Source organism: Delphinus delphis, chromosome 9 (assembly GCF_949987515.2).
Source record: "Delphinus delphis chromosome 9, mDelDel1.2, whole genome shotgun sequence".
Lineage (NCBI taxonomy): Eukaryota > Metazoa > Chordata > Mammalia > Artiodactyla > Delphinidae > Delphinus > Delphinus delphis.
In genome coordinates this window covers 11,234,567-11,254,409 of record NC_082691.1, presented here as the reverse complement: position 1 = coordinate 11,254,409, position 19,843 = coordinate 11,234,567, and positions in this window count along the sequence as shown.

Genomic DNA, 19,843 nt, shown 5'->3' with positions numbered 1-19,843 from the left:
CAGAGGCCCCGCCTCTATGCAAATACAGCCAGAGCACACGCCTTTTATTTAAATTACACTCGTCCCATCCTTGGGACCACCTGGGAGGAGAGACTGGGTTGGAGGGTAGGGGGGGTCGGGTAAAAGGGGTGCGGGCAGAAGCTGGAAGGGAGGAGGCGGAGGTTAGGGAAGTCGTCCTCGGAGGCTAAGAGGGGAGATCGAGGTGGGGGTATCCGGGGATCCGTCCTCGGCGCGTGGGGGGAGGGAGATGTTAGTGGTGGGTCCTTGGCGGGTAGGAGAGGGATCCGTTCTCAGCAGGATAGGAGTATCCGCCCCAGCCCCTGCTGTTCGCCCCTGCTATTCGCCCCCTCCGACTGGGTCGGGCTGGACCGATGGGCACCGGAAACCTGGCGGCGCCGGGCTCCTGGATAGCGGGCCCGGGCAGATGCGCGAGTGAGCGTGCTGGTGGAGCGACCGCTTCAAACCCCTGGAAAGGGTTTTCAGTCTTTCTCAATCGAATGGCGTTAAGGACGACTGGCCGGCCATTTGGAAAAATGGAAGTTGGATCCCTCCCTTACTGTTTAACACCAAAATAAAATCCAGATGGATCAAATGTTAAAATCTAAAAAAGAAAAAAAAATGTACTGGGGAGTCGATGAATGTTTTTATGGTCTAAAGTATCACAATAAACCTGAAGACACTAAAGGAAAAGAATGATAAACTTGAAGACATACAAATTTAAAATGTATTTAAACATTAAAAGGCAAACCAGGGCTTCCCTGGTGGCGTAGTGGTTGAGAATCTGCCTGCCAATGCAGGGGACACGGGTTCGAGCCCTGGTCTGGGAAGATCCCACATGCCGCGGAGCAACTAAGCCCGTGCGCCACAGCTACTGAGCCTGCGCGTCTGGAGCCTGTGCTCCGCAACAAAAGAGGCCGCGACAGTGAGAGGCCCACGCACCGCGATGAAGAGTGGCCCCTGCTCGCCGCAACTAGAGAAAACCCTCGCACAGAAACGAAGTCCCAACACAGCCATAAATAAATTAAAAAATAATAATAATAATAAAAAAGGCAAACCAGGGGAAGAGTGTGACACATTTTGAATTTAAATCTAATTCCTGTAATTATGAAATTGTCCACGGATTAATAAGGAAAAGACGACAAGCAAGAACACCAGTAGGCAATTTACAGAGGAAATGCTACTCAAAAACATAACAGATTCCCTGACTCGTCCAATCAGGGAAGGGCAAACTTAAATGAGAGTATCTTTACTTATTGCATTATCGGATGTTTACAAAATTGATCACACATGAGGGAACTGGCAGATTGTAGGAGGGACTTTTTGGAAGCCAATTTAGCAACCATAGCCAACAAAATGAAAACAAAAATCTCACCCAGCAATTCCTTTTCCAAGATTCGTATTGTGTTGAATCCCTAGACCAGGTTGGGAAAGCTGACATCTTGACAACATCGAGTGTTCCTGTATGTCTCTCATATTTTCAGACACTACGCTTTGGAATCTCTTTGTTATGCTATGTGATCTCCTCAGTCTTCCCTGCCTGCAGGCACAGGGCTGAAACAGGCTGGTGCCTCAGCCCAGGCCTCCTCTCAGCCTCCACTCCAGCTCCTGACCTGCCCTCCTGGGCCCATGACACACACCCTGGCTGGGAGGCCTGGGATGTGGCCCCTCTCTCATTTCCTGTGCTCGTTTCTCCTCCTGCCATCTGGGAAGGGGGAGCTCCCAGGCTCTCTGCAAGGAGTCCGTGTTCCCCATCTGTGGGTTCTGCCTTTCCTCAGAGAGCAGCAGCCTATCCCCTGAAACAATTTCCATTCTTCTTGATGGCCTCTGTCTCCATCCCAGGCACCTGGGTTCTCTTTTGGGGCAGCAGAGGCAGCTTTTTTTTTTTTTTTTTTTTTTTTTTTTTTTGCGGTACACAGGCCTCTCACCGCTGCGGCCCCTCCCATTGCGGAGCACAGGCTCCGGACGCTCAGGCTCAGCGGCCATGGCTCACGGGCCCAGCCGCCCCACGGCATGTGGGATCTTCCCGGACCGTGGCACGAACCCGTGTCCCCTGCAACGGCAGGCGGACTCCCAACCACTGCGCCACCAGGGAAGCCCCAGAGGCAGCTTTTAATGACCCATCGCACCTGAATACTTAAAATACTGGGCAACTTGCAAAAATGAGGATTTCCACAGGCCCAGGGAAGTTTTGTGAGGGGTGATCCTCAGTGCCCACTGAGTGGAGGCCTGGGCACAGGTGGGCAAAGCCACAGCATCGATGGTTGGCGTGCTCCTCTCCTCCCCTCCCTGGACCACCAGGTCACTGTCCATCCAGCTGGGAAGCGGAGACCTCAGCCCTCTATCTCCGATAAGCCTGGCTTGGGGTTCCCAAATGTCTAAGTCCCCAGCTCCCTGCTGCCCACGCTGAGACCACCCCCCCAAAAAAAGTCAGAGGCTGCACAGGTGATCTCCTGGCTGGGCCCCCTCGGCAGCCCTGAGGGTGGCAGTCCTCCCTTGTGTTCTGCACTGTGCTTTCTCATGCTGTGTTTTGGATTAGTTTTACCCAGATGTATGAGCTCGCATCTTTCCAAGATGAATCTCATCTAGCTATTTCCTGTTCCCACTTCCAGTTCAGAAAAGGCCCCTGGGGGTGATTTTTCAGTCCTCGTGACCTTCATAAAACCTCCCCATGGAGCACCGTCTTTGAAGTCCGCTTCAGTGCTGTTGGCGCCTGTCCTTGGCCTGTGGGGCCGGGACTCTGCCTGGCTCTGAGGCCCAACCCCCCACTGATTCCCGTCTCCTGCGGGTTACTTGCCAGCTGCATTCCAGAGGGTGTGCGGTCAGCCTGCTGATGCTGTCAGACTGGAGCTCCTGAGGACCACTGGCCCAAAGTTCTGACCTCTAGTGCCACTCCCTGGACCTTCCTGAGCTACCCACTGCATCACTGTGGGTTTGGGCTATCTGGTGCATCAGTCTGCCCAGGCTGACAGAACAAAATACCACAGACAGGGCAGCCAAAACAAAAGAAACATTTCTTATTATTCTAGAGGCCGGAAATCCAGGATTAGGGTGCTGGCAGGCAGCTTTCATTCTGAGGCCTTCTCTCTTGGCTTGTAGACGGCCACCGTCTCTCTGTGTGCCTACACGATCTCTTTGTGCGCTCGTGGAGAGGGAGAGAAAGAGATCTCTTCCTCTTCTTATAAGGCCACCAGTCGTAACAAATTAGGACCACACCCCTGTGACGTCATTTAACCATATTACTCCTAAAAGGCCTTTCTCCAAATACAGTCACACTGGGGGTTAGGGCTGCAACATATGAATCTGAGGGAACACAATTCAGTTCATAGTACCTGGTGTATTTGGTCCTGTGCTGCTGTAACAAATTACCACAAACTGGGGGCTTGAAACAACAGAAATTTATTCTTGTAGTTCTGAAGCCTGGAATTCTAAGATCAAGGTGTTAGCAAGGCCGTGTTCCCTCTGAAAGCTCTAGGGGAAGATCCTTCCCACCTCCTCTAGCTCCTAGTGGCTCCTGGCATTCCTGGGCTTGCGGCTGCATCCCTCTGATCTCTGCCCCATCCCCAACCCAATGGCTGCCTTCCCTCTGTCCCTTCCCCTTTTCTTATATATATATATTTTTTTTTAATTTTTAATTTATTTTTACTTTCTGGCCACGCTGCATGGCATGCGGGATCTTGGTTCCCCAGCCAGGTTCAAACCCGTGCCCCCTGCAGTGGAAGCGCAGAGTCTTAACCACTGGACCACCAGGGAAGTGCTCCCCCACCTTTTCTTATAAAGGTACCAGTCATTGAATTTAAGACTCACCCTTAATTCAGGATGACCTCATCATGAAATTCTTAATTACATCTGCAAAGACCCTTATTCCAAATGTGGTCACAGTCTGAGGTTCCTCATGGGCATGAATTTGGCAGGGGGGGCACCATTCAATCTACTACCCTGAGTCCACACCTCCGACCCAGGCTCAGCCCTGGACTCTGCTGACAGGTTCCATGGCCCATCATGGATCTCTGCAAAAATCCGTCAGAGCTGCAGGATATAGTTTCTGATAGGAATAGATGTGCTCATGCCAGGGACTGTGGCTTGCCATGGGCCTGCCAGGTTATGTGACCAAAGGAGATGCTTTATTTTTGAGAAACTATACTGTCTTTTAAGGAAAACGTGGGTTCCCTTTGCTTGTTGGATGGTGTCTAAGTCTGGTCAGGCAGCTATAATGAATACCACAGATTGGGTGACTTGAAAAAAACAGACATTAATTTCTCACAGTTCTGGAGGCTGGACATGTGGAATCAGGGTGCTGGAAGATTCAGTGTTGGTGAGGGCCCGCTACCAAGCTGCAGAGTTTTCACTGTATCCTCATATGTCAGAGGGGGTGAGACATGGTGCCTCTTTTATAAGGGCACTAATCCCAGCTACGAAAGCCCCATCCTCATGACCTAATCATCTCCAGAAGGCCCCACCTCCTAACACTAGCACCTTGGGCATCAGGATTCCAACATGTGGATTTGGGGGAGGGGGGGACACAAACAGATGGGCTCTGTGTAAGAAGGAGGTGGGGGGCTTGGAGGCCTGGGACAAGATCTGGAGTGGGAAGACTGGGCCAAGGGGTAGAGAAGAATCCCTGACTCCCTCCCACCATGGGGACTTGGCCTAAGAATGATGGAAAATAGATAGATGTGTCCTTAAAATGAAGGCTCTTAGCGTTCATTTGTCCAACCAGCCCTGACTCAGCATGGTTGGTAATCCCTAGGGGAAGGGCTAAGTGGTCTGGAAGAATTACGAGAAGAGGGATGTTTGCTGAACCAAACTCCGTCACAAATTGACACAACTGTCTACCCTTTCCACCAGAGGTAATTCCATTGATATTAAGGCAGAATATGACATTATTACGTTCTTGAGTGAACAGACCCAATGTCATTTAGGTATTTTCCAATTTACTACTGTTATTGAAATAAAACACAGATATGGCTGTGGGGAGTTCCAGCTTATCAGCTTCAAGGAGAGCCCTGGGCTGGAAAGTTTGGCTCAATGCCCAAGGTTGTCATGGACGGTGGCCCACGGGGTGGAGGGTATTGAGAGGCCAGATAGGGAGGCAGCAGCCTGCCCCAGGATATGGGGCAGGTCAAGGTCAGAGTCTGTCCTTCACTGGAGGAAAGGGGGGTGGGTGGTTAGCTCAGGAGGGTGTCCGTGGTCAGGGCCGCATGCAGATGGAAAAGGATGGAATCTGGGTATAGTGGGGCCGGGGGGATGCTAGTCAGTACAACTACTGACATTTATGGAGGGCTTGGTATAGGCCATGTATTGTGTTAATTATTTGTTCTATTACATCTTTATTCTCTCCCCAGTTGTATGGAATTGGTACTGCTATTACTTCCCCCATTTTACAGATAGAAGAACTGAGGCCGAGAGCCAAAGTACTCTTTCCGAGTTTACAGTGCACACAGAGGCACAATTATGATTTAAACAGTGGCTGTTTGACTTCTGAGCCAGCCTCCCAACCACGGATTCAACAAAACTGTGTTGCCCTAAGTGCAGGGGGTACAGATATAAGACGCACAGAAGGACCTGCCTTCATTCCATTTTTGTAGAGGCAAGACAGACAGACAAATAAGGAGAATGCACACGGTGCCGGGTGGTGCCACGGGGCACAGAGAGCATGGCCGAACCAGTCCCTTCGGCGTGCACACCCTTCTCCAATCGTGCCTCTGATGCTCTCCCCAGCAAGAGGTGGGGTCTATCCCCTCCTTTTAATAGGGGGCCGGCCCTGGAACTTTCTTGGACCGACAGAAGGCAGCAGAAGCGACATTGTGGGATGCGTGGGCTCAGCCTGACGAGGGCACGCAGCTTCCATTTCTGCCCTCTTGGAAGGCAACTGTCACGGAAGGAAGTTCAGGCTGCACTGTGGGTGCTGGGAACCACGTGAACAGCGAACCAGGAGCCCTCGGGACACCAGCTTCCGGCTGACGTCTTAAAGCAGCGGCGCTAGATCGTTCCTCATATTCTGTGAGCAGACTCCGCACGTGGCGTCAGCCGGCTCCTCCCCCAGGCAGTGGCTCACAGAATGGTAAGGAATGATGTAGCACCGCTGCTGTAAGACAAATCAGCTTTAGGGCATTTTGTCACACAGCCACAGATAACTGAGAGGACGGGAGAAGGGCAAAGCGCCATGGAGAGAACTAAAGTCAGGGCGGGGGGGACTTCCCTGGTGGCGCCGTGATTAAGAGTCCACCTGCCAATGCAGGGCACGTGGCTTCAAGCCCTCGTCTGGGAAGATCCCACATGCCGCGGAGCAAGTAAGCCCGTGCGCCACAACAACTGAGCCTGCGCTGTAGAGCCCGGAAGCCACAACTACTGAGCCCACGTGCCACAACTACTGAAGCCCGTGCGCCTAGAGCCCATGCTCCCCAATAAGAGAAGCCACCGCAATGAGAAGCCCACGCACCGCAACGAAGAGTAGCCCCCGCTCGCTGCAACTAGAGAAAGCCCTCGCGCAGCAGCAAAGAGCCAAAGGAGCAAAAAATTAATTAATTAATTAATTTAAAAAGAAAAAAGAAACGTGGTTGAGAGTTATCTATCATTACGTAGGTTATGGTGGAGCGAGAGAGAGAGAGCGAGAGAGAGAGAGAGAGAGAGAGAGAGAGAGAGAGAGAGGCAAGCAGAGGGAGTCCTTTCATTTAGAAGTACACAGTCAAATATTTCCTGGTGAAATCATATGATGTCTGGGATTTGCTTCAAAATCATGTCGAGGCGGAGGAAAGGGTGGGACACAGATGAAACAAGATGGGCCTTGAGTTGAGAACTTTGATGACAGAGGCGGAAAGTTCGGCATATCACCTCTCCACTTCTGGATATGTTTGAAATTTCAATAATAAAATGTTTTTTTTAAGCATGTGCACTTAAAATGAGAGCAGCGCTCTCTGCCAGGAGCAGTTCTAAGCACTTTACACGTGTCAGCTCATTGAGGCCCAGGACATTCCTGTCAGTGGATGACATCCATGTTCCCATCTTGCTGGGAAGGAGAGAGAGGCACAGAGAGGTCAAGTGACTTGCTGGAGTTTGCACAGCTGGTGAACAGCAGCCTTGGGGTGCTGCCTTGGAAAAACATCCCTGTGTTCTTCTTTATTCTCACGTGACACTTCTGACACTAGATGTGTGGGTTTTCCACACCCAGCAATTCTCCAGCACCAGCTGGGCGTCCTAAGTTCAACCCAATTGTGACGCTGACCAGAGTGAGTGCAGACCCGCCTGGCCCCGCCTCCACTTCAGATGCCAACATTGAGTCCACGTTGTCACCTGTGCTTCTGACCAACTGGCCATAAGCTGGGGTTCCCATGAGCCCCTTTCTCCAATTTGATATTTTGTTAGAACAGCTCACGGGACTCAGGAAAACAGTTTACCTACTAGATAACCAGCTTATTACAAAGGATATTGAAGGATATGAGTGAACCGCTAGATGAAGAAATAGACAGGGCAAGGTCCAGAAGGGCCCTGAGCACAGGAGCTTCTGTGTCCGTGGAGCTGGAGTGAGCCCCCCATCATATGGATGTATTCACCAGCCAGGAGCTCTCTGAACCCCATCTTTAGGGACTTTTATATAGCCAGCTTCATCACACAGGCACGATCGATCATTAACTCCATCTCCAGCTGGGCTGAAAGTTCCAAGCTCCTTATCATGGCTTGATCTTTCTGGTGACCAGCCCTGATCCAGAAGCCATCCAGGAACCCACTTAGAGTCACAGAATTGCAGCAAAAGATCCTCCTTCCACCCAGTAGATTCCAAGGGATTTAGGAGCTCTGTGCCAGAGAGTGGGTTCAAAGACCAAATATTAGAACAAAAGATGCTCCTCACGTTCTTATCACTTAGGAAATTCCAAGGGATTTAGGAGCTCTGTGCCAGGAACCGAGGGCAGAGACTAATATATATTTTTTCTATCATTTCACAGATGTGACCCGAGGAGCCTAGCTCCATCACAGAATTCCTGGTCAATGTGCTTCCAAAACTCCCGGCTGATTATGTCACAAACTGTTACTTGTTCTCTCTGGGGGATCAGACAGTTTGAAATTCAGAAAAACTTATCATAATCAGTTTGTTATTTTGCCTACTTGTGTTTTCTAATTTTCCTGCCATGAGCACACACCAATTGCATAATAAAGAGATTTGTAATAAGAAGAGTTTTCTTTTGACCGTGCCACGTGGCTTACGGGATCTTAGTTCCCCAGCCAGGGACAGAACCCGTGCCCCCTGCAGTGGAAGCTCAGAGTCCTAACCACTGGACCACCAGGGAAGTCCCAAGAAGAGTTTTAGATAGACCTAGAACCAGCAGCAGAGAGGCCCGGTAGGGGTGCTTAGCCCAGGGCTCCTGACCGCAGGGGTGCAGGGGTGGGGTGGGAGTTACCCTGAGACTTCCCAGGCCCCACCCCTGTTTCCAATGGCTCACAGCCGGCAGGGTTTCAGACCCAGCAGCAAGGTCGGCAGGACCGCCGTGTGCCCACCCCGGCGCAGGCACTCGGGGCCCACCTGCAGGCCCTGCAAGTCCCGTGAGGAGCACAGGCTCATTTGGGGATGTGGCATCTCAAGGGGCAGGGGTTAGGGCAAAGTGGCCACCATCACATAACATCTGATCCTTTCATCAAACCTGGAAGGGGTGAGGTCGCTGTCCCACTCCCCACGCACTCCCTGGGTGCATCTGCCCTTCCCCTTCACCCCTCCGTCACTCCCACACAGCCAGGTTCACGGTCCCGGTTCCAGGACCGTGTGACCAGCTGTCTGAAGGGCAGGCCCCCCATGCTGGTCTACCCCTCCTCTCCCTGTACCTACTTTCCTGTGGGCCTTCTTGGATTCCCACCCACCAGTTCCCAACCAGCAGCCTCGCTGGCTCCTCTGTCATCCGCTGGGCCCAGGTCTTGCGGGTCCTGCCCCAGCATCTTCCCCCGCTTGGCATCCCTGCCCGTCATGACCCCTCTGCCCTCCCCATCTCCACATGGCCGCACGAAGTCCCACTGCCCACAGCACAGAACCCAAGTGCAAGTTGGCTTCCAGGGGTCTGCTGACCTACCCGGGCCTCACGCTGCCCTCAGCCCCCTGCCCACACTGTGCCCATCCTGAGATCCCCTCGGCAGTTCCCCTACAGCAGGGTCTTCGTATGTCCAGTCCCCGCTCCTGGGTTACCGTCCCCTCCCTGCAGGGACTCACCCAGCTCATCCCCCTCACTCTTTCCTCCAGAAGCCTCTGCTGGTCCCCCAGTCCGGGTTGGGTCCCTGCATGTCCCCCAGCCCACTGGCCCAGAGCATCTGTCTCCTCTGCTGGAGAGAAAGCTCCCAGGGCACGGGTCCTCCCTGTGTGGACTTGGGGTGGCCATGCCCACACATGGAGCCAGTCTACGGACACTTTCTGGCTGGGCGAGTCTTCCTGGCACTAAATGCATGTATCCTATTCTTACTGCCCTCAGCAAGTGCTTCTTGCTAGGAGATGACCCCGAGCCCGAGGTGAGCCTGTGAGGCCCACGGCTGGCTCGACTGAGCTTATACATCCCCGTGGGAGACCCTGAGGGCCGGCCTCGGAGGCCCATGTGATGGTGATCTCCCAGAATCCAGGTCTTTGGGGTTCTAGACATGGAGTCTGACCCCTTCTCTCTTTGGGATGGTGTTTGTGCAAAGAACTATCAGTGGATGATTTAAAAGGTGGGCAGGGGTCTGGGCCTTTGGTGGGTGAGGGCTGCGTGGTGTGTACTGGGAGGGAACTGGTGCTGCAAAGGCCACCACGGAAGCAGGGGAGGAGGACGGCGAGCCAGCCCGGAAGGAGGTCACGACGGGGCCTCTGGTGGCTCTGGGCGATCCCTGGGGCCTGGTGAGAGTGCCAGGTGCAGGAACAGTTCCCTGGGACTGAGCAAGTGGAAAAATGAGTGTGAACAACTCCTTAGAGAAGCCTGGCTCTCAGGGGGAAGATCCGGATAGAGACGGCAGCTATGGGTTTCAACACTGAGAACTCTGGGCGCGGCAGCGGCCTGGGGGGCGCTCTGCAACTCCACACTAATGGCAGGGGTTGTGGAGCTGGGGATGCATACCTGCTAGGGGTCCCCTTCCTCCTACAGAGCTGGTCAGCACGTCTTGTTTTTGCTGGCTGGGCTTCTGGCTCAGGTCTGCAGACAAACATGCAAGAATGTGAATACCTTACACACAAACTGATTATAAAATGGCTAATACCACGACGTGTTTCTTATTCTTATCTTCCCTGGGATTTCAGCTTTCACACCTTCCTCTACCAGATGCTAGTTGTTGTTTTTTTTTTTTTAACACCTTTTGAAGATCTTAGTAATCTTACCAGACACACAAGTGAAAATAATGTCAGCTGTAGAAAAGACTGTCAATTATTCCTCAGTATTTATCTCATTCTTCTTTGATAACAGAACTCACACTTAGCCGGCACAAGGCTGTCAGAAAAAAGACTCCACTTCTCAGCTTCCTTTGCAGCTGGGTATGGCTGTGACTGAGTTCTGGCCAAGGCCAATGGAATGAACTTGGAGCTTTGTGTGAGCTTCTGGAAGAAGTTCTTAATGGAAGAGATGGTGCCCTTCTATGCCTTTCTACTGGCTGGGATGATGCAATGATGACTGGATCTCAAGCAGCTGTTTTGCATCATGAGATGGAAGCCAGATGCTGAGATGGAGGAGCAACAAAATGAAAGGAAGGGGACTCTGAGCTGGTCTTTGTCTTTTGTTTGTTTGTTTGTTTGCTTTGTTGTTTTTTGGGGTTTTTTTTGCGGTACGCAGGCCTCTCACTGTTGTGGTCTCTCCCGTTGCAGAGCACAGGCTCCAGACGCACAGGCTCAGAGGCCATGGCTCACGGGACCAGCTGCTCCGCGGCATGTGGGATCTTCCCGGGGCACGACCCCATGTCCCCTGCATCGGCAGGCAGACTCTCAACCACTGCGCCACCAGGGAAGCCCTGGTCTTTGTCTTGAAGCTCACAGACAGGACCTGCATCAGTTATCGAGACTCCCTTGGTGCTCGCCCACTGCCATTCTCTTCACCAGTGTCAGTACCACCCTCCACTCAGTTCTGACTAGCTCCAGGACTGTTGTCTGTCTCACAAGATTCTGTTACGGTATTTATTCTGTATTTAGTCATTTAACAGATATTTACTCAGGGCCTCTGTGGGCCAAAGAGCTGTAGTAGGAAATATCACAGCCCCTGATCCCTTGGTCTTGCGACACTGGCACTGCTGGTAGGGAGACAGATGATAAACATCTGAGATGAGTGTTAGCTATTGCTGAGTAACCAACCACCCAACTCAGCAGATTAAGACAATCACATTTATTGCTCACCTGCCTGCCAGCTGCCTGGGCAGCTCTGCCCATCTGAGCCCAGCTTGGCTGGTCTCACTGGTCTCCCTCTTGTGTCCCACTGGCTGTGGCAGCCTGTTTTGCATGGTCTCAGCTTTGTTCCCTGTGGTCTTGTCCTCCAGCAGGACAGCCCAGGTGTGCTCTCATCGTTCTGGAAGGTTGTGGGGAAGGGGAGAGAGGATGCTTCAAGTGTTTTTTCAAGCCTCTCCTTGGACCAAGTTTGTTCCTGTCCAACTGGCCAAAGCCATCACATGGCCAAGCCTGTAGTCAGAGTAGGAGGGGCCTACAAGGTTACAAGGCACAGGGCAAAGGGCATGGGCACAGCGAGGCCACTTAACTGGAGCCATTAGCACCATCAGTATCGCCCAATGGGTCAATATGTCAGAAATAAAGTAGGGGAGTGGGATGGTTTGTTTTGGCAGATGTAGGAGAGGGCTGAAGTTTTATGAAGGGCAGCTGGGGAAGCTTCAGTGAGAAGCTGGGAAGGACACTGCAGGCAGAAGGAACAGCAAATACGTCCCCTGAGGCAGGACGTGCCCACCTGTCGGTGGGATTTCCTCCCACTAAATCAGGAACGTGTTGTATTAGTCTGAGGGCGGGGTGGGGGGTGGGGCAGGGGAGGCCTTCTCAGGGCCTAATGCAGCACCTCATTCTCCAAAGTCCCTGTGGACAGGATGGACATCCCAGGCTCGCCACCTCCAGAGTCACATGCTTCACCCACCTTGAGGTCACAATGCACTTCAGAACGGGAAAATCTGTCCTTGGAGTGGCAGAGGGGTGCAGATGTTGGGGCACATGCTCATTTATGAGGCTGGCGTCCAGTTTCCCGAGAAGATGAGCCCAGGGCCTACCCAGGCCTCGGGTCCTCTTCTGGCTCCAGGGGAGGTGGCCGGTGCAGCCATACCTGGGCACATGGCCGACCCCTCCAGCAGCTGATTGGAATAAGGTATAGGGTGGAGTCCAGTTGCCAGTTCCAAGTCCCCTCTGGGAAATGCATCGAGCTGAAGTCCAGGCTGAAGTTCTGGTGTATGGAGGGGTCTGGGTGAACAGTGAAGGCTGGGCTGCAGGGGAACGTGGTGGCCCTCTGTCCTACCAGGCACCTGTGGGATCGCCTGTCAGGGCTCAGCTGCTTTAGAGAGTGTATCAGGCAGGGTTCCCCAGAGAAACAGAAGCCGCAGGATACATGTACACGTATAGAGAGAGACTTATTAGGAAGGATTGATTCACATGGTTATGGAGGCTGCCATCTGCCGTCTGCAAGCTGGAGGCCCAGGGGAGCCAGTCGTGCAGCTCAGTGCAAACCCAAAGGCCTGAGAACCGAGAGAGCTGATGTCCGAGGGCAGGAAATGGACGTCCCAGCTCAAGCAGAGATTGGGGCTACCCACACTGGGGAGGGCCATCTGCTTTTCTCAGTCCACTGATTCAGATCAGTGACTCTTTTTCGGAAACAGCCTCACGGAAACACCCAGAAATAATGTTTCACCGTTGATCTGGGCATCCCTTAGCCCAGTCAGGGGACACACAAAATTACTCATCACAGTGGGGTTTCTGATCTCTGCAGCCAAATGGTCCTGCAGGACAGTGCTCAGACAGTGATTTTCTGGTACCGCCTCCACCAGGAGGGTTTTTTTTTTAAATAAATTTATTTATTTTATTTTTGGCTGTGTTGGGTCTTCATTGCTGCGCACAAGCTTTCTCTAGTTGCGGTGAGCGGGGGCCACTCTTCGTTGCGGTGCGCGGGCTTCTCATTGCAGTCGCTTCTCTTGTTGCGGAGCATGGGCTCTAGCTGCACAGGCTTCAGTAGCTGTGGCTCGCGGATTCTAGAGCGCAGGCTCAGTAGTTGTGGCACATGAGTTTAGTTGCTCCACGGCATGTGGGATCTTCCCGGACCAGGGCTCGAACCCGCGTCCCCTGCATTGACAGGCAGATTCTTAACCACTGCGTCACCAGGGAAGCCCACCAGGAGGATTTTAATCTTTGGGAATTTGATATTGGAAAAGTACTACTCAGTGTATTTTAATTAGCATTTGCATAATTTTTCATGAGGCCAACATTTTTGCATATGTTTATTAGTGGCATGCGGGATCTTAGTTCCCCGATCCGGGATCGAACCTGTGCCCCCTGCAGTGGAAGCGTGGAGTCTTAACCACTGGACCACTATGGAAGTCCCCACTTACGCTTCTTTTGTGAATTGGCCTCTATCTCGGGGCTCACTTTTAAAAATGGAAACAAGGTCAAATTAGCTTTAAAAATGTAAAGAATGTTTTCCCTTTCTCAAAGAATTACTATTTTTCAGGCACAGCTTTCTAGATTTATCTCAGTGAAACTTTGTGCCCTTTTCACAAGGAGCGATACTGTCAGTATTATCCCATTTTAAGGAGGAGAGAAACTGAGGCTTGGAGAGAGGCTCTGAGGCCACGGGCAGCTCCTAAAATGTTCGCTTTCTGACCTAGGGCTTGTGGACCTATTTCCAGTGTTCTGTTTGCCTGTTAATTTCATTTTCAGGATATTCTGAACAGAAAGCTAGTGCTTTTATGCAACCAAAATTCTCCATCCTTCTACAGTTTCTGCTTAGAAAGACTTCCCCCACGAAGATTATAAGCACAGATTTCTATGTTTTCTTTTACTACTTTGATGGCTTCTCTTTCAACATCTACATCTTCGATCCATCGGAGTCAATTTAGATGAAGGTGGGAGGAATGGTGAGCATACTTTTTTCCAGTAGAGCCTGTTTGGAACCGGACAACCCTGCCTGATTGTCACATGACACGGCCACACGCAGCCCTTGTCCTCATCCCAGTCTGCGGGCTGCAGAATTACTCAGGCACTGGAAGCCCGCCTCCCGCCCCTCAGCCCATCAGCCCCCCTGCGGCTGCAGTGACCCCCCAGTCTCCCGGGGGCTGGGTCCTGCGGTGAGTGGAAGGAATTCCGGTGAACTCTGCTCACTCAGCAGTCCAGGCCTGGGGAGCTGGGCGGGGGCACCAGACTATGGAAAATCACATGTGGTTTTCAAGTTGTTGGAAACCAAGAAAATCATTCTGCCAGTTGTGCGGACAGCTAGACACTGTCTGGGAGACCCCAGGTCCCATGGCTCTGGGAACCACCCTCCTGGTGAGTCCGGGCAGACTTACCCCCGGTGTTGTCCAAACTGTAGACAAGAGGGCGTTTCCAGGGCCCTCCCCTGAAAGGGAGGGGCAGAGGGACCGGATGGGCCTGGGTCCTTCTCGCTTGGTCCCTCGAGGCCAACTCAGGACTCCAGGAGACTGGGAGGGCTGGTGCCTGATCCCAGGGCCTGCTGTCCTGAGGCCCGGCTTCCAGAGCCTTCCAGTTACAACTCCGACCCCCACCTCACCGCACACACTCATTTGGGCCAGCTGGGCCGGGTCTGAGCTGCTGCCTTGGAGGCCGCGGGAGCCTTGGAGGAGCTCTGCCGCTACTGCTCCCAGCCCCAGTGTTCCACGGCCGCAGTTAGAAGTGGGACACACTGGTCCTTTTGGCAGGTGAGTTTCCCACCTCTGCCCAGGCTGAGGCACCAGGGTGGCTCCTGGTGATACTCGGGCCTCAGCAGGAGGGGCTGGTAGCCTCGCGGCCTGGCGGGCCGATGCCGGATGCTGTGTAAACCGGATGGAAAAGAGCATGCGGTCTGGCCTCATAGACACGCCATCACTGACGTGCTGTGACCTGGACACATCACTTCTCCCTGGGCCCAAGTTTCCTTACTTGAAAACGGGGCAAGATGGCGCATATACTCTACAAGCATTAAAAGCACCATCACTGCCCAGCCCACTGTCCACGTGCTGGGACCTGAGATGCAGGCGACTGACTTGAGGAGTCTGAGCCCGGGAGACAGGGTCTCCCCCGCCGGGATCCCCCTTCCCTTTCTCCCACAGGGCAGGACTCCACTTCCCGGGGTTCGATGCCCTCCCCTGTGCCCTCTGTTCTGGAGGTCCAACCACTCACATCCTGTTCCCTCTGGCCTGAACATCTTCAGAGGAAGGATACCTCCATGATTGCTGGGCCTCTGGACCACGCTCAGGTCTGGACCTTGTGGAAAGCTCCGTGGAGACCTGCCCAGTGAACAAATGAGCCGCAGTCAGGGACACACACCCACAGACACGTGCTTAGATCGCTGGGGACCCAGAGTGAGGGGGGCTGATGCTGGGGCGGGATAGGGGCGGGCTGGGGGCTAGGAAGTGGAGGGTGATGAGATCATGGACTCTCAGGCTACAGTGACATGGGATGAGGCAGTCTCCTGCCAACATGGCTGGCAGTCCTAGAAGGACGGCCTGGGGGCATCTTTTCAGACACTCAGGAAGCTGAGGTGTGGTGCCCCTGGGTGCAGAGACTCTGCTGAAACCTTTAGAATGGATGAGTTCCCTGAGAGTCCCAGAGCATGGCTCTTCCCATTAGGGAAGAGAGGCCACCCACGGTTCGGGGCACCCTCCTCCGGGGACCCCCTCATTCCCTGGACGCGGAGAGTGAGTGCTCGGATGGGGCCACTCCATCATCTCTCCATCTCGTGCGGAGGTGTGGTCACTAGGTTTGTAGTGACCTCAGGGTTCCCACCCTGAGGTCTGGTGGGAGAGGGGAACGGATCAAGGTCACCTGGGGCCCACGCAGGGATGAGACTGACCCTCATGCCTCCCAAGGCTCCAGCCAGAGTTGCCTCGAGATCCAAACTGTCTGATCTGCAAAGACAAGAGGCTAACCTTGCTAGACCAGGCCTGTCTGAATGGGAGACCCTTCCTAACAGGGGCGGGGCACTGCTAGTGGTCATGGAGCCATTCCCCCCCACCCCAACTTACAGCCTGAGAAAACCGAGTTATTCAAGGTCATAGTTTTAAGTGTGGCTTCTAGGATGGGCAGAAGGAAGCAGGAGAGCCCCTCTCCCTGCTGCTCCAGGTCCATCCTGGGTTCTTCTTTTCATGCAGGAAGCTGTCGCATCGGAAAGCATTAACAAGGCAAAGCCTGACTACAGCCAAGCTTCGATTTCTCATCCCTGGGGGACTGACCCCACCATAGTGGGAAGAGGGTGGGTTCCATTTCCGTTCCACCTGCTCACCCCCTTCCCAACGTGGGAGCTTCTGGCTCCCCGCCCACCCCCGCCCCGCTGAGGGCATTACTGACAGGGGCAAAGCCCCCATGTGACAGCTTTGCCTACATGTCCACATTCCCCCACCGCCATCGCCCCCCGCACCCCGCCCTTCGCTGCAGTCCACAGGGCCTCTGCACTGCACCATTCCTCCCAGATGGGTCTCTGCAGACCTCTGCAATGCCCCTGCTGCTGACCCCAAGCACGGGCACCTCGGCCCCCAGCCAGGTGTCTCTCCTGGGGACCTCCCACCCTGGCAGGCAGCCCTCCTGGCATATGGTTCTTCCTCAATGGCCCTCAGAGGTAAGCTCTTGGCCCATGAGCTAAACTGGACCGACCCCAGCCTGGGCAGAAGTGAGAGTGCAGGCCCCGCCCCCTCCTCTCCCCACCCTTGCATGTGTGGGCTCCGCCAGCCTGACCCTCACAAGGCTGCAGGAAAACTCCACACACACACACACACACACACATACCCAGCCCATGTCAGGCTCCCCCAAGAACTCTGCTCCCCAGCTCTGGAAGCAGCAAGGGTTGATCCACCAGGGTGAGATGTCGCCTTGTCTCTGCCTGTGAGCCTAGTCCTGCTGCAGCCCCTAGGGTAGGCCTTGCTTCGTAGGAGGGAAAGGCCCAGCCTTCTCTTAGGTAGCTGGAGGTGAGGGGACCCAGGACGTCCAGCGGACTCCCAGACTAGCTCAGGAGAGCCCTTGGACATGGGTACAGACACCCCACCCGCTGGCAGGGGGCCTGGATCCCAGAAGGGTGAAAGGCAGCCACAGGAGGCCGCAAGCTTCCCGCCTCTTGGCCTGCCTCTTCCCGGCCTGGGCTGTTGCCCTTGGGGAGTTTGGTTTAGATGACAGGTCCTGATGGGCCTAGGTCTGCGGGATTTCCTGAGTGCAGGTCTTAAAGCTAAGTGGAGTCCCAGCCCTGCCCACCGGGGGAAGCACTGCCCCCCTCCACCTGCCCAGACTCTTGGGTGGGAGGGGGCGGGGGGCCCCCAACTCGCTGCCCACCCCACCCCAGAGCCCAGCTCCCCACAGGCCTCTGTTCATGTTTCTGTTGGTGACTCACTGTGACTGAGCAGAAGCCTCTTGCTATTTCTTTCTAATTTTCTGAGGGCTTCTATTTTCCCTGGCAGAGGATGTTGAGCCCAAATCTGATCCACGTGTGAGCCAGCTGAACTCGGGAGCTGTTCCCAGGGAAGTGACGTTCGACAGCCGCCACCACCCCCCACCCCCAGCCTTGGGCCTCCCTATTTGACACACTCAACTGGGGGCAACAGAACAAATTCCAAGACAAAAGTTTCGAGAGCGATGATTCAGAGGCTCGCAGAGGACATTTATGGGTAAGAGCTTTCTTCATCCTACTGCTGCCAGGACCAGCCTGGGTACACACGGCAGGGCGAGGACAGCACAGGGACAAGGAGGCCCAACTGGGGGGGTGGGGGTGGCGTCCTCCGAGAGCCCAGGTGGGTCTTGGTCTCCTAAGGGAACTGACAAGAACTGGAAGCTGCTGGGTCGCGAGTGCTGAAATTGCGCTCGGCACAGCACGTGCAAAGTCCCTGTTTGGTCAGCGGCAGTGAGGCCACGGAGAGCGGTGAGGTTACTTGCTGTGATCAGATGGCCAGGAGGGCGGAGCTGGGATTTGCCTGTAGGGACCAGCTCTTGACATAGTCCCACTGCCTTTCTAAGTACAAACCAGTGAGCAGCGAATGAAGGGCCTTGAAAGAAAGTGGTGAGAGAAGGGAGAGCCCCCTGGGTCCTGCCCCCAGTCCCGGGCTGAGCCAGCAGCTCGCACGACGCTCCCTGGCTGCTGCCTGTTCATCATCTCAGGCTCTCCTGGGTTTTCCCAACTGGGCCAAACCCTCAGACAACGTTGGCTCAGGGCTGACTGCTGCTAAACTTGGCCCATGGGCTCCAGATGTGCTTTTTCTTGCTTCCTCATCCCATCAAGGAGGAACGTTCTGGGAGCTCTGGCCTTAGGTGTCATGCCCATTTGGGGCCAGCCAACACCTGCCCCTGGGGAGAGACTTACGGAAACACCAGGTACACATGGCATAACTCCCTAAGCCAACACCCATGGCAGACATTACTAATCGATCCTGGGATTCTCTGACTACCCAATCTACATGCCCCTGCTGCGTCTGGTCCATATGGTAGCTGGAGCTATGGCAAACACAGTTTTAAAAAACTGGGTTCTGGTAAGAGGAAGGAGAGGAACGTCTGTTTGTCCTGGTTGGGATCTCAGCTGTTCGGAAAGCAGTGTATCCCTAGAGGTGAAGAAATGTTCTTTGCGGGGAGATAGTAAAAGAAACCATAGGGGAGGGAACCGACCGTAAACATCTGTGGCTCCTATTCGGGTGGTGAGTGAACTGTTCCCGTGGTAGGTCCCAGCACCCAGGTTTGTTGGGTTGAAGGTACCCATCCTCTCTTGCCAGCTGGCCCATGTCCTCAGGGGTAGTGTCTGATCTCCTATGCCTTTGTGGCCCCTACATCTTCCACACGGAGCTGGGCTCACACGCACCGCCCCTAAAATATTCCCTTGATCTGACCTGGCTTCACCTGAGGCTGTACCATCTGCTAGAATGGGGCCACATAAGCCAGCTGGCTGCCTCCCACCTCCGTGCCGGGCTCTTCATCTGGGATCCCTCCCTCTGTTGCTGGGAGTGCAGGGGAGGGCAAGAACCCCCTGAGCTTGTATGGAAATTGCTGTGTGAGTGCTGAGTCCCTCCACACCCCTGACAGCCCATGCCTATGAATGACACACACAGTTTAATACAACTTGAAAGGCATCTCGTCCGTCTCTCCCTGCTCCATCTCTGACCCTCCCTCCAAACTTGACCTAGTATGTCAGTCCCTTGGGAGGGGAGGGGCAATCTTACATGGGGGCTCCTACCTCCAGTAGAGCAGTTAGCCTGCCTTGAGGGCGGTTTTGCACCTGTCCCCCTCACTAGAGGGTGAATTCCCAAAGTGCGGTCCCTCCCAGGGGGACCAGCACAGGGCCCGGCTCTCACGGACCTGGGAGGTTAGCTGGATGTCTGAATGAAGGCTGGTGACAGCTGGCAGAGCTGCCAGGCCAAGGCTCCAGAGGGAGGAAAGGATAGGTGGGGACACTGCTGCGGGTCCCGAGATGGGGAGGGTCCTCGAGGCCTGAGTTCGTGGCTTGGCTCTGCCATCAGGGGTCCCGCTCACCTCCAGCCGGTTCTGGGGCATCTCGCCTCCAGTTCCCATCCGGCTTGGGGGCGGTGTCGCAGACGGCGCGGGGCAGGGGCGTCGGAGCGCTCCGATCCGCACCCTCTGGACCTCGCGTCCCCTCCGACGCTCCCTCCCTGCGGCCTTTCTTCCAAGGCGCGGGCCCCGGCCCGGGACACAGCCCGCAGTTCCCACTCCGGGAAGTGCCAAGCGCGCGCGGCGCCGGGA